Raw genomic sequence first — 14,488 nt, 5'->3', positions numbered from 1 at the left:
AAGGCTGCTGCTGTCTGAACTCTTTCCACAGCAAGTGCGTTGTTACTTATTTATAGCAACACGTATCCCAGAGGGGCAAAGTAATTGAAACCAAATGTGATGCCGACAGGACTGATATGGGGAAGTGGGCCGGTCAGCCCCAGCGTTCACTCGCTAGCAGCCGCGAGGGTTACAGATCAACTCCCTTGGAAATCTTTTTTGCAATTCATTTTTATTAAATAGTTGTGGCTTTCCACCTTCGTAACTTCTCCTGGCAACACATTCATTTCCAGCCTCAGTCCAGAGGTCTCCGTAAACAGCGGTTCTAAAATATACTTTTGTGAACGGGAAAAACCTAAAGCAAAAACAGAGAGCTACTGAGACTAAACTAAAAATACTATTTTCAAAAGATAAAGGCAAAATGTGTTTAGTTTCTTCAGAACAATGATGCAATAGTGTTTTAAGTAAAGAACAGGCTTCTCCATGCATACTCCCTCTCCCACCAGTCAACAGTTATGAGTAGGAAACTTAAATGTCCCCCTAAAACAAAGGACAGGAACTGAGCGAAAACTAAACTTACCTCTCCCTCTGTCTTTCTCTCCTTCTCCTATCTCTCTCTCTCTTTCTCTCTCAGGGCTCTCAGTGAGCTCTCACTAAGTCAGGCAGATAAAAGGAGATTGAGCTCCTCTTAAAAAGTTGCATGAGGCCTCCTCTGACAGACTCCAGACAGCCCCCTTGTCAGCTTTTCCAATAACACACTCCCCAGCCAAGTCCCTGCCCAAGTCGTGAGGTATTTCCTGTACACTACGCGCACTCTGTTATCCCAGCCATCTCATTGGAGGCTCTTTTTACGCCTGCTATGTTAGGTTAAGTTGGAGGCTACTCTACTCCGCTCTGCTGTGCTACTGGTGGGGACTGGAGATTCTGCACCACACTGGCTTCTAGTGCTGAGTTACAGATTTAGAAACCCAGACACATGTGGGAAGTTACAGGCAGGGCTGTGTGTGTGTGTGTGTGTGTGTGTGTGTGTGTGTGTGTGTGTGTGTGTGTGTGTGTGTGTGTGTGTGTGTGTGTGTGTGTGTGTGTTTTGGAGGGTGGGAGGGGGTATGGGGGGGGGGGTATCTCTGAAAGAAAAGAAGGACTGTAAAAAGAGAAGGAAAAAAAAACATTCCACTCCTCCACTTAATATGCTGCGGCCTGCCAGTCCCTCCAGCAAGGGAGGAAATAACCACAAAGGTTCTCCTACACAGCACTTTCTTTTACTCCCCCTCCCAGCCACAGCGTGGTCAGAGCTGATGAATAATAGTAATCATTGTTTAACAGGCACGGCCCATCCAGCATCTTAATAAGTGGTCAGTGAAGACAGCCCACAGACACCATGGAATGCATGGTGTTGTTGTTGGTGGTGGTGTGGAGCTTCAGCTGCTTGGGTTCATGATTTGTTTTATCGATAAAGGGAAATCCCTAATAAGCCTGCAGCACGAGACACAATGCTTCTCGACTTGCATATGGAGATGTAGCCTACAGTTTTAATACAGTACATCTGGGGAGTTATCATTGCTGTTTTAAAGAAATGTTTAAAGATTCCAAGAAGAAGCTGTGAAGGGGAAAACAATCTTTGAAAAAAAGGTCCCATCTAGAACCTAAAAGGGTTCTTCGGCTGTCCCAATAGAAGAACCCTTTGAATAACCATTTTTGGTTCCAGGTAGTACCCATTTGGGTTAAATGGAACCAAAAAGGGTTCTACCTGGAACGAAAAAGGGTTATCCCATGGGGACAGTCAAAGAACCCTTTTGGAACCATTTTTTATGTTGGAGAGATAGAACATCAAAACAAGAGCATTGGTGAATTTCAGAAAGGTTAAAGCTTTGGCTTACTCCTGGCTTTGTTGTGTTGTTGTGTGAATCTCACCTCTGAGACAATTCCCCAACCTGTTATATGAATATCTAAGCTAGAATTGACAGTGAATCCTTCCAGGGCTCATTTTTTATTTTGATATGGGTTTGAAAACGACCAATTAGAGTGATATTCCATCGACAGGATTTAGAGCTGGTCCAAACACAAGCAGCCTTGGTAAATATGGATTGTGACACAGATGTCATCATGAATAAATATACGACAATTCATTCTTCCACCAACAACATTCACTGCTCTCTCTCCTTTCCAAACACCTGCTCTACTTCTGAAATATAGGCCCTTAATTCCCTGATTATTTGTAACACCATTATCAGTAAGATTTCACAAGTCATCAAAGATGGTATTATGGGTCACGTCATAACAATATTGAAAGGATAGATAATTGTCTGATCATAGAGATACTGTATTACATGAACAGAACATGTCAAAAGATTAACTAAGTGAACTAAGACCGAGTGCACTACAATGAGCTGTATACTGCAAGAAGCAAACTGGAAAATGCTCATGCAGAGGCGGCGCTCCTAGTGGCCGGGGAGTTTAATGCAGGGAAACTCAAATCTGTTCTACCTAATACAAGCAAAAACTAAAGCAGGAAGCACCAGTGACTCGGTCAATAAGAAAGTGGTCAGATGAAGCAGATGCTAAGCTACAGGACTGTTTTTCTAGCACAGACTGGAATATGTTCCGGGATTCTTCCGATGGTATTGAGGAGTACACCACATCAGTCACTGGCTTCATCAATAAGTGCATCGATGACATCGTTCCCACAGTGACCGTACGTACATACCCCAATCAGAAGCCATGGATTACAGGCAACATCCGCACTGAGCTAAAGGGTAGAGCTGCCACTTTCAAGGACTCTAGCCTGGAAGCTTTTAAGAAATCCCGCTATACCCTCCGACGGACCATCAAACAGGCAAAGCTTCAATAGAGGACTAAGATTGAATCGTACTACACCAGCTCCGATTCTCGTTTGCTCATTGCAAACAATTACAGACTACAAAGGGAAGCACAGCCGTGAGTTGCCCAATGACACAAACCTACCAGACGAGCGAAAAAAATGAGATAATTTTTTTAAAAACATTTTTAAGTCATTTAGCAGACGCTCTTATCCAGAGCGACTTACAAATTGGAAAGTTCATACATATTCATCCTGGTCCCCCCGTGGGGAATGAACCCACAACCCTGGCGTTGCAAGCGCCATGCTCTACCAACTGAGCCACACGGGACCACGTATAATCGTGGACTTCAGGAAACAGCAGAGCACCCTCCCACCCACATTGAAGGGACAGTAGTGGAGAAGGTGGACAGTGTTTAGTTCCTCGGGGTACACATCACAGACAAACTGAAATGGTCCACCCACACAAACAGTGTGGTGAAGAAGGCGCAATAGCGCCTCTTCAACCTTAGGAGGCTGAAGAAATTTGGCTTGTCACCTAAAACCTTGACAAACTTTTACAGATGCATAATCGAGAGCATCCTGTCGGGCTGTATCCCCGCCTGATACGGCAACTGCACCGCCCTCAACCGCAAGGCTCTCCAGAGGGTGGTGCGGTCTGCACAATGCATCACCGGGGGTAAACTACCTGCCCTCCAAGACACCTACAGCACCCGATGTCTCAGGAAGGCCAAAAAGATAATCAAGGACAACAACCACCCGAGCCACTTTCTGTTGAACCCGCTACCATCCAAAAGGCGAGTTCAGTACAGGTGCATCAAAGCTAGGACCGAGAGACTGAAAAACAGCTTCTATCTCAAGGCCATCAGACTGCTAAATATCACTAACTCAGAGAGGCTGCTGCTTACATATCACTGGCCACTTTAATAAATGGATCACTAGTCACTTTATAATGCCACTTTAATAATGTTAACATATCTTACATTACTCATCTCGTATGTACATACTGTACCTTATATCATCTATTGCACCTTGCCTATGCCGCTCGGCCACCGCTCATCCATATTTTATATCTACATGTTCTTATTCCATCCATTTAGATTTGTGTGTATTAGGTAGTTGTTGGTGAATTGTTAGATTACTTGTTAGATATTACTGCACTGTCGGAACTAGAAGCAAAAGCAATTCGCTACAATCGCATTAACATATGCTAACCATGTGTATGTGACTAATACATTTTGATTTGATTTGAAAAATTACTTCTATGCTCGCTTCGAGACAAGTAACACTGAAACATGCATGAGAACACCAGCTGTTCCGGATGACTGTGTGATCACACCCTCCGTAGCCGATGTGAGTAAGACCTTTAAACAGGTCAAAATTCACAAGGCCGCAGGGCCAGACGGATTAACAGGACGTGTACTCCGAGCATGTGCTGACCAACTTGCAAGTGTCTTCACTGACATTTTCAAACAGTCCTTGACTGAGTCTGTAATACCAACATGTTTCAAGGAGACCACCATAGTCCCTGTGCCCAAGAACACTAAGGTAACCTGCCTAAATGACTACCGACCCGTAGCACTCACGTCTGTAGCCATGAAGTGCTTTGAAAGGCTGGTCATGGCTCACATCATCACCATTATCCCAGAAATCCTAGACCCACTCCAATTTGCATACTGCCCCAACAGATCCACAGATGATGCAATCTCTATTGCACTCAACACTGCCTTTTTCTACCTGGACAAAAGGAACACCTACAGTATGTGAGAATGCTATTCATTGACTACAGCTCAGCGTTCAAGACCATAGTGCCCTCAAAGCTCATCACTAAGCTAAGGACACTGGGACTAAACACCTCCCTCTGCAACTGAATCCTGGACTTCCTGACGGGCCGCCCCCAGGTGGTGAGGATAGGGATCAACACATCCGTCATGCTGATCCTCAACACAGGGGCCCCTCAGTGGTGTGTGCTCAGTACCCTCCTGTATTCCCTGTTCACGCATGACTGGATGGCCAGGCACGATTCCAACACCATCATCAAGTTTGCCAATGACACAACAGTGGTAGGCCTGATCACCGACAACGGTGAGACAGACTATAAGGAGGAGGTCAGAGACCTGGCCGTGTGGTGCCAGGACAACAACCTCTCCCTCAATGTGACCAAGACAAAGGAGATGATTGTGGACTACAGGAAAAGGAGGGCCGAGCACGCCCCCATTCTCATCGACGGGCTGTAGTGGAACAGTTGAGAGCTTCAAATTCCTTGGTGTCCACATCACCAACAAATGGTCATGGTCCAAACACACTAAGACAGTAGTGAAGAGGGCACGACAAAGCCTATTCCCTCTCAGGAGACTTAAAAGATTTGGCATGGGTCCTCAGATCCTCAAAAGGTTCTACAGCTGCACCATTGAGATCATCCTGACTGGTTGCATCACCGCCTGGTATGGCAACTGCTCGGCCTCCTGGGGCCAAGCTTCCTGCCATCCAGGACCAGAGAAAGGCCCTAAAAATTGTCAAAGACTCCAGCCACCCTAGTCATAGACAGTTCTCTCTGCTACCGCACGACAAGCAGCACCATAGCGCCAGGTCTAGGTCCAAAACGCTTCTTAACAGCTTCTACCCCCAAGCCATAAGGCTCCTGAACAGCTAATCAAATGGCTACCCAGACCCCATTTTTATGCTGCTGCTTCTCTCTGTTCATAATCTATGCATAGTCACTTTAACTCTACCTACATGTTCATATTACCTCAATTACCTCGACTAACCGGTGCCACTACACATTGACTTTGTACTGGTACCCCCTGTACCAGTAGAGGGGGTACCCGTTCTGGTACAGGGGGTGTTTAATTATTTGTTTGCTTTCATTTTCTATATTACATTTTTTCCTTAACACTTTTTTTCCCTTAAAACTTCTTAAAGCATTGTTGATTAAGGGCTTGTAAGTAAGCATTTCACTGTAAGGTCTACACTTGTTGTATTCGGCGCATGTGACATAACATTTGATTTGATTTGATTAGCTGACTATTGGAATCAAGTGACAGACTATTATTACATTCCAACCAATCTTCCTGTTTATAGCTAAACTAGCTAGTTAAACATCTGGGCTAGCCAGCTAAGCTAACTAGCTAGGTTTCTTCAACACTTGTCCTGCAGGCCCTTTGGCTCTGCTGTTGGTTATGATCACTCACAGCGTTTGATTCATTTACTGGAGTAATTGCTGGGGATTGAAAGTCACCTCTTTTGAGTGGTCCTGCAAATAGATCAGGTTCTGATAGACAGACTCTCGCAACTTGACCACTTCTCACCTGGAGCTATTTTCGTGGTGACCTTCTACCATTACTCCACTTAGATTTGGAAATTATCAATTAAGGGCTCATTTTATTAGTAGTAATCACACCTGTGGGGAGAGGGGCATTCTTCTTACCAAACCACATGACCTTTGTTTTGGAGGTGTTCAGAACAAGGTTAAGGGCAGAGGAAGCTTGTTGGACACTAAGAAAGCTTTGTTGTAGAGCGTTTAGCACAAATTCCAGGGAGGGGCCAGCTGAGTATAAGACTGTATCATCTGCATATAAATGGATGAGAGAGCTTCCTACTGCCTGAGCTATGTTGTTGATGTAAATTGAGAATTGTTAGATTGAGCAAAATACCTGTAAGCTTTTTCAAGAGAATTGTGGGAGGATGCAGCTACAAGAAGTAACAAAGTAAGTACTCACAATTGGGTATTCATAGGAATATGTGTCAGGGTAAGTTAGTGTTTTTATTAAACATGACAGCACACTCACTTGACGCAAAAGACTTGCTGGGAACAGTCCTACATAGCAACTTAATCTATGAAACTTAGATATAGTTGGAATCACTTCTTTACAGCCTGACACTTCTTAAACGGTGAGATATTTTCCCTGTTCTCTTTTAACTCTACTGCTCTTTCACAGGATACATGCATTTTTACATCACTGAAAGCGGAGGCATTGAAATAACTGAGAAAGTGCTGGAATCACTGACAATCATTGAGTCTGTCACTTACGGCAGCCTATGCAAAGCATGTAAGAGGAGTCCTGCACTGTCATTCTTTCTAACTTCTATGCCCATTTTGTGGTGCCCAGGAAAAAGTGAAATTTTACCACATGCAATTTTAATGTGACACATTAGCCCTTGCTTTTAAATGTGCAGTCTATGCAGAAACACTCGGTAAATGGTGATAACGGAGTTTACATTATCCGTGTTTGAGAACAAGTGTACCTTTTAGAGGAACTACCGCACCGGTTCCACAATATAATAACACACAATAAGAGATAACAACACAGTGCTGAAAAGATGCTTCTTGGGCATTATCAGCAAATCAATTATGTATTGTGTCCAGAATAGAACGTTTTGAATAGATGTCTGGTACATTTTTAAAGTCGGCGCTATTCTCCTAGCGTCTCATCACCCATTTGAGCTGTGTTTCATTTGCAACACTTTCAGACTGCACAGCTTTGACACCCACTGTAGGCAAATTAAAATAAATCATATGTTACCTCTCAGGCAGGTCTTCCCAACATTGTCATAAAAAATACAAACATATTTCTGCTGCTATAATCAAACTATTGCTCACTTTGTTTGGACGGATGGATGTGTAAGGCAATTGATGAGGATTTAGTACTAGTGTGCTTTGGAACTATTGCTGGGTCCACCTGGTGTTTCAATGGATGGAAGACTGTGAGAGAGAGGAATTACATAGAGACGGGGCAGGGTGAATAATCATAGTGGCCTGCCAGGATAGCAGTGTTATTAGACATAAATGATACTGCGCTTCCTCTTCACTCCAGTAACCAGAGTAGGATTAAGTTCCCCCAAGACACTGATCTAATGTCAGCTTGGTAGATATTTTGTCACAGTGGTGAAAGTTTGGATTTGGGGGAGGGTCCACTGATCCTAAATCAGTGCATACTAACAAGACCTACCCAGAGCAGTAACAACAGTCCTATGGCGTTGCTGCCAGATACTAAGGTCAGTTTTGTGTTTTACTTTAACAATGGTTAAGTCATGAATGGCTAAGGTGAAGCTGATTCTAGAGCTGATATTTTATATTGGAAACTTTGACATGGAGAGGTAACACCAGAGGGACGTCACATCCTGCTTCACAGTGTTTAGGTCCGTTCCTCAGCTAAGGTGAGGTGATGCAAACAACCAATGGGCGAACTCTGCCGGTTCACGCTGGGTTCATAGCTAAAAAAAGTGTCCCAGCGGTCAGGGGAAAATGACGCCGTAGGCGGAAGTAGAGTCACCGCCTGCGTCTGCCGCAAATTGTGCAGTCCTGAAGTTGGTCTCCACTGCCTAGCGCATGCAGCAAAGCTGCTCAATGAACACTGAGTTATATTAATTATTACATGGGAGGTCTGTATTGCAGGCTTTTACCAAGTACCATGTGCTCAGGTGTTAGAAGCCACTAGCCCAAACAATAAAAAAAACTTCTAAGCTAATACATGTGCATCCAGGTAAATTTATGTGGGCGAGTCATATAACTGGTATAATAAACTGAAAATGAACGACACCGACACTGGCTTCCTCTTACCGAAGCATTTTGCTTATATCTGTCATTTTCTGTGATTTTGCTACACACAGTTCCTATAGAGTGTTCTAAAACCATTATTTGGTCAACACTGTAATAGCCTGACTCAACAGTAGTAGCCTATGCATTATGTTGATTCCTGCTATGAAAGTATCTGCCTGCCGACTCTCACTCCCACTCCAGACTGTGTGCACTCTCCGGACTGTGTGGATGGAGGTGGGAGAGATGCATTCTGAGAAGCACAAGCATATGACCGTTACTCAAAATGCAATTATGGGAAAATACAGTTTTCAAAGTACTACTGTTGTTCTAGTTACAGAGAGAAGTGTCACAGCTTTCTTCGAGTAGGCATATATAATGTATTTCTCACCTCTTAATAATGAGGTCATGGCACCACTTTACAACCGGAGTAGCTCCTCGATCACACGAGAAATGGTATGCAGCATCATCTGGATCTGTGTGCAACAAAAGTTCTACATTCATTTCTGCTAACATTTCTGTCAAGCCGTCTACGCATACAGTTTATAAATCCAACATATGCACTACACAGAACGCACTGCAACTTCCTTTGCAACGCAATGCTGCAAGGCAAATGCAGCTTTCCTTAGGAAATGAATGTACTTTTTGTATACCAAAATGCAATGACGCTGTAGGTGTGATGGAGGCGTACAGTAGGCTGTAGTTAGTATGGTTTTGATGCGCTCCTGTAGAGGAGCCGAGCAGAGTGAGCCATTTGCAGTGAAGGTTCATCAAGTACATCAAGTAACTTAGGCCTAGCGCTGGAAAGTTTTTGTAGGACATTAGCTGATATTTATTGACAGCTTAATCAATTTGCCTACATGGCTATCTAGCAACAATATCACATTTAGAGTTAGCAATCTAGTTCCCACTTCATCAGGTGGTGAATAGTATAGCCTTATAGGCCAATATGCACAAAAGAGTCGGCAAATTCTCTGAAGAGCAAATTCTGGATCCTATTTTGACAAGTTGCACATCAAAATATCAATCATGCATTTCCTGGGTGTGTTACATTAAATAGCTTACTTGTTCATTCATAGTCTTCCATCTCAGTTGTCTTACTTGGCACTGGAATAAAATTGTCTATAGCCCTCCCACTTATATAAAAGTAACTGTCGATAAAAAATGTTTTGTTGTTGTCTTTGTTGTTACTGAGCAAAATAGTTACATTTATTTTGTCCATATTGCCCACCTCTAGCACCTCCCCCAAAAGTATTAATAAGCATAATTTATCACTGATTTATCATTATCCCCCCAAAATGTGTCAATTTATAGCAATATGGAATTTTGTCCATATTGCCCAGCTCTAGTGAGACATTATTTCATGTAATTTAATACATGCTATTAACAAAGTGTGCTCCATTTGAAGTAGAAATGAAAACAAACTTTATTACATAATATAAATGTTTATTCATTTTGACACTAGGGAAATAGGTTGACTCCTATGTTACACAACTGCAGTAATGGTTTCTTTGATTGTCAAGAGCCTTGTGGCTACTGTAGTCTTTTGACTATAAAAAAAACTGGTATCTCTAAAGTGGTCCCAGGTGAGGCAGGCAGCATGCGTGGGAGGGCCAACTGGACATGCGTTTCACCTAGTCGGTCTAGAACTCACCCTCCGTGTTCTTACTCAGATAGGTCTTCTACACCTCATGACCTTCTTTCAATCCAGCGGAGGACTCCCCAAAGTGCTCCTCAGGAGTCGCTAATGGAATTAGCATCTGTCATTCCAGGCCTGTGCCTTCATGTTTCACTCTCTCCCCACAGCCAGCAGAGAGGGAAAAAAAAAACATATTGCTCCCATTATGTCTTCGCGTTTTCCATAGAAATGTACTAATTGTGTTCCGTTGGAGCAGGGAATGATGTAGATGATGGCTTTGGCAGCCTGAGACAGCAGCGCTCCGAGGAGCTAACACTCCAGTGGAGGAGAATAGAAAGGAAAAGGGCATGAAAAACGTTCTAGTTGCTGTTTAGTGAAGACAGCGTTAAACGTTCCTTGGCACTGTTACAATTGTTTAACTGTTCAGTGAGTCAGAAAGGGAGTGTTCTTTTGTGCAGATTTGATTGTTGCTGGTGTTAGACGGATTGCAGCCGAGTACTGCGGAGGCACACACACACACACACATCCATAACACCCATGCACACAGGAACACTCACAGACAGAAACACATACAGACAAGAACACACACAGACAGGAACCCACGCATGAACACGTGCACATACACACACGCGCACACACACTCACTGACATCTGAAGGACCCCTGGAACATGATGTTTGACAGGCCTTATTGATCTGTGAGTAAATAGCATCTTTGGCATTAAAAGCTGCTTGGCGTTGAGAGAGAGAGCCTGACAACCTGGCCGTGTGAAATCAACCTCTGCACCATCATGCTCTTCCTATAGGTAATTATACAGAGGAACCAGGACATAAATGTTGCCAGATGAGGAGGTCTTGAGGATGGGATGTAAACACTACACTATGCCCACTGATATTATGCCTATTATAGAGAGAGAAAGGAGGAGGAGTTGTGCTACAGCAGCAGAACCTTGTCGAGTGGCTCTCTACACAGAGTGCAAGGACAATCAAGCAAAAAGCACTTTAGAGTTGTGAAAGCACACTTCAACCCAGTGGGGTGAGAGAGTGTGAGAGGGGTCACACAGTGATGCCATGTTTGTGAAGAGCTCAGGTCAAACAACAAGGTTCTGTCCAGGTCTACAAAAACAATCACATACTCTACCAACAACCTTCAAGTAAAAGGTTGAGAGGGTTTATTTTTAAATTTTTAATTTAACCTTTATTTAACTAGGCAAGTCAGTTAAGAACAAACTATTTTTTGATGTGTCTTAAGGATATGGTGAGGAGATAAACAGCAATCAAAATTGCTTTAACACAGTGGGCATCATTCCAACGTGGATTATTGGGTAATATTTGGTTGAGACGTTAATCAATGAGATTACAACCTATATTCACCCTCTCAAAAAGACAGCCAAAAGTTAGTTAAATTGTTATCACTATGGTTTCAACAATCTAAATGCACAACCAATTTAAAATGGAAAAAGAATGTCAGATATTTTGTTTATTTAAACAACAGATTAATGTGTTATCACTGTACTTCATCCAATAGCAGAACCAAATTAACTGGATTTGCAGTGAATATTACATCATTTTTTATTTTTTTTATTTAACGAGGTAAGTCAGTTAATAACAAATTCTTATTTACAATTATGTCCTAAACTCTATCCCCGACGACGCTGGGCCAACTGGGCGCCGCCCTATGGGACACCCAATCACGACCGGTTGTGATACAGCCTAGAATCAAACCAGGGCCTGTAGTGATGCCTCTATCACTGAGATGCAGTGCCTTAGACCGCTGTACCACTCAGGAGCCCTAAAAGTACATGGTGCAAGTGAACAATGCTATTTGAGATTCTGCACAGACTATTACAGCAATTGTGAAGATCTCCACAGACCGGTGATGACCTATGCATGCTAAAGTGTTCACACCCCCTTGACTTTTTCCACATTTTGCTGTGTTACAGCCTGAATTTAAAATGTATTAAATGTAGATTTATTTTGTCACTGGCCTACACACAATACCCCATAATGTGAAAGTGGAATTATGTTTTTTTATTTATTTTAAGTAAAATTTTGCTTAAGAAGTCACATAATAAGTTGCATGGATTATGTCTGCAATAATAGTGTGATTATTTTGGAGTGTCTACGTCATCTCTGTACCCCACATACTGTATATACAATTATCTGTAATGTCCCGCAGTCAAGCAGTGAATTAAAAATTTTAATTCAACCACAAAGACCAATACCTCGTAATGAAGGCCTGCACATTTTTTACTTTTAAACTCAGACAAAACAAAGAAGCTAGTTCTAGGTCCCAAGAAACAAAGAGATCTGCTGTCAGATCTGACAATGAATCTCGATGGTTGTACAGTCATCTCAAATAAAACTGTGAAGGACCTAACTGGACTACTGCAATGATGTACTCTCCAGCTACCCGGATAATGCACCAAATAAACTTAATCTAGTGCTAAATACGGCTGCTAGAATCTTCATTAGAATAATAAAAAAGATCATATTACCCCAGCTAGCCTCCTTTTGTTTCTTTTTTTTCTTCCTGTTAAGGCTATGGCTGATTTCAAGGTTTTACTGATAACTTACAAAGCATTATATGGACTTGATCCTACCTATCGCGCTGATTTGGTCCTGCCATACAAACCTACACGTACGCTTCGGTCACAAGATGCAGCCCTCCTTATTGTTCCTACAGTTTCCAAGGAAACAGCTGGAGGCAGGGCTTTCTGTCATGTTTTGTCTTTGATCTTCATGTCTTGTCCCTGTGCTTCCCTCTGCTGGTCTTATTAGGTTCTTTCCCTCTTTCTCTCTCTCTCTCTCCTCCTCCCTCTCTCCCTCTCCCGCTCTCTCTCTCTATCGTTCCGTTCCTGCTCCCAGCTGTTTCTCATTCTCCTAACGACCTCATTTACTCTTTCACACCTGTCCCCTATTTTGCCCTCTGATTAGAGTCCCTATTTCTCCCTCTGTTTTCCGCTTCTGCCTGGTCGGATTCTTGTTTGATGTTTGCTGTTCCTGTGTCCTTGTTCCGCCCTGTCGTGTTCTTTGCCTTCTTCAGATGCTGCGTGTGAGCAGGTGTCTATGTCAGCTACGGCCAGTGCCTTCCTGAAGCGACCTGCAGTCTGTGGTCGCGTCTCCAGTCGTTCCTCTCTATTGACGAGAGGATTTCAGTTCCTGTTTTGGATTGACCATTGTTAATATCCAGGAGAATCATTATTTGTTTAATACTGGAATAAAGACTCTGTTACTATTACGTCGCTTTTGGGTCCTCATTCACCAGCATAACAGAAGAATCCGACCAGGCAGATGGACCCAGCGACTATGGATTCTCTCAACACTGCCGTCGAGTTCCAGGGAGCAATGCTCGGCAGACACGAGCAGGAATTGTTTGCTGCTCGTCATGCCGTTGAGACCCTGGCCGCTCAGGTCTCCGATCTCTCTGGACAGTTTCAGAGTCTTCATCTCGTGCCACCTGCTACTTCCTGGTCTTCCGAGTCTCCGGAACCTAGGGTTAATAACCCACCATGTTACTCTGGGCAGCCCACTGAGTGTCGCTCCTTTCTCACCCAGTGTGATATTGTGTTCTCTCTCCAGCCCAACACGTACTCAAGAGAGAGAGCTCGGATCGCTTATGTCATATCACTCCTTACTGGTCGGGCTCGGGAGTGGGGCACAGCTATCTGGGAGGCAAGGGCTGAGTGTTCTAACGATTATCAGAACTTTAAAGAGGAGATGATACGGGTTTTTGATCGTTCAGTTTTTGGGAAGGAGGCTTCCAGGGCCCTGGCTTCCCTATGTCAAGGTGATCGATCCATAACGGATTACTCTATAGAGTTTCGCACTCTTGCTGCCTCCAGTGACTGGAACGAGCCGGCGTTGCTCGCTCGTTTTCTGGAGGGACTTCACGCTGAGGTTAAGGATGAGATTCTCTCCCGGGAGGTTCCTTCCAGCGTGGACTCTTTGATTGCACTCGCCATCCGCATAGAACGACGGGTAGATCTTCGTCACCGAGCTCGTGGAAGAGAGCTCGCGTTAACGGTGTTTCCCCTCTCCGCATCTCAACCATCTCCTCCCACCGGCTCAGAGACTGAGCCCATGCAGCTGGGAGGTATTCGCATCTCGACTAAGGAGAGGGAACGGAGAATTACCAACCGCCTTTGCCTCTATTGCGGTTCTGCTGGACATTTTGTCATGTCATGTCCAGTAAAAGCCAGAGCTCATCAGTAAGCGGAGGGCTACTGGTGAGCGCTACTACTCAGGTCTCTCCATCAAGATCCTGTACTACCTTGTCGGTCCATCTACGCTGGACCGGTTCAGCTGCTTCCTGCAGTGCCTTGATAGACTCTGGGGCTGAGGGTTGTTTTATGGACGAAGCATGGGCTCGGAAACATGACATTCCTCTCAGACAGTTAGGGAAGCCCACGCCCATGTTCGCCTTAGATGGTAGTCTTCTCCCCAGTATCAGATGTGAGACACTACCTTTAACCCTCACAGTATCTGGTAACCACAGTGAGACCATTTCCTTTTTGATTT

The 14,488-nt window shown here is 43.8% G+C and overlaps 1 protein-coding gene across 3 annotated transcripts in view; it reads right to left on the bottom strand.

Moving 5' to 3' along the window:
- The window catches only part of LOC139537488 (delta-sarcoglycan-like), a 265,228-nt gene that overhangs the window by 99,221 nt on the left and 151,519 nt on the right, over window positions 1-14,488 (bottom strand). Inside the window, exon 1 of one of the 3 annotated variants that reach the window (XM_071338856.1) lies at window positions 8,722-8,742. The exons of 1 other annotated variant lie outside the window; for it this stretch is intronic. The gene's annotated coding sequence lies outside the window, so the exon portion shown is untranslated. Of the gene's footprint in view, window positions 1-559; window positions 882-8,721; window positions 8,743-14,488 lie in introns of those variants that run through there. One more of the 3 variants, XM_071338854.1, reaches the window with a different exon arrangement.

Source organism: Salvelinus alpinus, chromosome 13, assembly GCF_045679555.1.
Source record: "Salvelinus alpinus chromosome 13, SLU_Salpinus.1, whole genome shotgun sequence".
Lineage (NCBI taxonomy): Eukaryota > Metazoa > Chordata > Actinopteri > Salmoniformes > Salmonidae > Salvelinus > Salvelinus alpinus.
This window is presented reverse-complemented; position numbering and strand designations above follow the sequence as displayed.